The sequence below is a fragment of the Herpailurus yagouaroundi genome, unplaced genomic scaffold (assembly GCF_014898765.1).
Source record: "Herpailurus yagouaroundi ecotype Mexico unplaced genomic scaffold, PumYag 63788, whole genome shotgun sequence".
NCBI classification, from domain to species: Eukaryota; Metazoa; Chordata; class Mammalia; order Carnivora; family Felidae; genus Herpailurus; species Herpailurus yagouaroundi.
In genome coordinates this window covers 1-2,421 of record NW_024417234.1, presented here as the reverse complement: position 1 = coordinate 2,421, position 2,421 = coordinate 1, and the positions used below count along the sequence as shown (strand labels likewise).

The following is a 2,421-nucleotide window of genomic DNA, read 5'->3' as shown; positions in this document are numbered from 1 at the left end:
CCCCCCCCCCCCCCGCCCCTGGGTCTGCCGCTGAGGCCTGACCAGCCCCCGCCCCTTCCTGCTCACCTCTCAAGGCCCTGGCCCAGTCTCCCTGACCCCTTTCTCAGTCACCTCTTCCTGGCTGTTTCCGTGGCTTTCCTAACTTCTAGAACTTTGCATCTTAGAACACCAAGTTTTATTGAAAGCCTACAACGTGCCAGGTACGGAGACCGAGTGATTTTCTTGCCCTAGCTCACCGTATACCAGCCTCGTCCCCAAAGACTTCGACCTCTGGGGCCAGAGCTGTTTGCTACTTGCTATTCACACTTGAACCCCCTGTCTTCCGTTCAGTGTGTCGTCCTCCGGGCAGCGGTGGGCGGTGGGCGGCCCAGCTTTGTCAAGCGCCTGCCCCGTACAGAGGGTAGTCTTTCGTGCGCCCCGTGCCAGCGCCCGGTGAACGCACCCCGACACGCACCCTCCTTGTTCTTCTCCCAAAGTTTTCTCTTTGCACCATGTGGTTCTTGGTGCAGAGAGGCCTGTGATGAGTGTGCCCGTCCCTCTCCATCCAGGTCCAGGATCCGGGGCCCATCTCCCGCTTGGAGGCCAAGGCCCCCTCCGAATGGAGCATCCTGGCATTCTGGTCCCCAGTGACCCCCAAGTCAATAGGTGGGTCCCCGGGGGAGGGGAAGAGGCCTGGGGAATGGAGTAGGAGAGGATGTGGCTTTGGATGGTTTTAAGGGGGGTGGGGGAGATACGCCCCCAGTACTTGGGGGCATAGTGCTTGGGCCCTCTCTGTCTGCCCTTGAGCAATCTTTTTTTTGTTTTTTTAAATATAATTTATCGTCGAATTGGCTAACACACAGTCTTGGTTTTGGGGGTAGATTCCCATGGTTCATCACCTACATACAACACCCAGTGCTCATCCCAACAGGTGCCCTCCTCCATGCCCATCACCCGCTTTCCCCTCTCCCCCACCCCACCCCGTCCACCCTCAGTTTGTTCTCTGTAAGCCCTCGAACACTCTTAACAACACTCACGCAACTCTGGAGCCCTGGGTGTCCCCTGTCTCCTGCACAGCCTGACCGTAGGCCTCCCAGAGAGGGAGAGTCCCACTGAATGGGGGGGCGTGCAGCTCAAGCTTGCCCCCTCCTGCCCTGGGGCCCAGTGGCCAAGGTGAAGGCTGCCCTCTGCTCTGTCCCTGGCCGCTGCCCCTGGCAAGCCCTCCCCGACTCCCGCAGGTCGCCCGGATGGCCCGGGGAAACCCCAAGCAGGAACCCTCAGAGGAGACTCACCAAGTCTGGCTTCTGTACGATCATGTGACTCCACTCTGCTGGCCCGGAACGCGGCCTCTGTGCTTCCTCCGCAACACTCAAACGTTCCGGGTTTCTGGGACGAAGCCTCTTCCCGGGGATTCAGCGCTGCACGGACACGTGATGTGCCACCATCGACAGATGGGCTGCTGTGCACACTGAACAAGGGCTTGGCAGTCTCGGCACTGAGATGTTCAATTTGCCCCTCGCTGGAAGTTTGGGGCTCAGGGGGCTAAAGGGAAGAGGAACATGGACAGTGAATTTCCTTCTGGATCCAGACCTCATGATTGCTAAGGCCCTTGCCAGTTCCAAAAGCTGTGACATGTTGGCCAAGAGGCTTTGCAGTCACTGACGTCTCCAGACGTCTATTTTCTCGAATGGGAAACGGGGATATAGCCCGAGAGAGGACACCTCTGAATGCACTGCTGTACCGTCGCGGGTTTGGGAGGCAGCCCCTCAGGCCTGTGGGACAGCCGCGATGAGCGGTCACACGGCGGTCACACAGGGCACAAACCACACGGTGCTTCCTCCTGCAGTCCTCACAGTGGATGACCCCCTTTCCCAAATGCGGAAAAGACAGCACCAGGGTTAATGAGTTTGTCCTCTCAGGCTACACCACTAGGCAGTGGGGAAGCCGGGACTCAAACCCAGGCCGTCAACACCTTCTAGAACGTGGTGCAGTTCCGCGCCTCCACCCCCGCCCCAGTCATGCTGGTGCTTACCAAGAGCTGACCGTGTTGGTACCAAATGTGCTTACGCTGGCGTATGTGTTATTGCAATTTGTCATTTAATTAAATATCAGGCAAACTGGTGAACCAAGTGTGAAAACAAGCACCGTTTCTATGAAAACTAAGTCGAATCCTTAGAAGTCTTGATTAAGGTGACTCAATTCAAAAACTACTATTGAATTAGATGGGACCAAGACAATTATCACATTTGGCTGCAAAATAATAAAGTCTAGATGAGTTTTGCACTTAGATTGCTTCAACCACGCCACTCGCTGTTCCGGGGGGGGGGGGGGGGGCCCAGTGAGCAAACTGGAAATCGCAAGTGGTCCATTTATGCGCGAAGGATGAAGAAGTCAATCCCGGCCTGTTCTCCAAGAAGAGACCCTGGCCACACGTTGACAGAC

The 2,421-nt window shown here is 56.7% G+C and overlaps 1 long non-coding RNA gene across 1 annotated transcript; it reads right to left on the bottom strand.

The window, feature by feature from the left end:
- Positions 1-152: 152 nt before the first annotated feature.
- Positions 153-1,647, bottom strand: LOC121024349 (uncharacterized). The gene is made up of 2 exons (XR_005787679.1): positions 1,272-1,647; positions 153-672 (listed from the first exon to the last, which is right to left on the bottom strand). It is a non-coding gene; the product is annotated as an uncharacterized LOC121024349 (long non-coding RNA).
- Between the last annotated feature and the right edge of the window lie 774 nt (positions 1,648-2,421).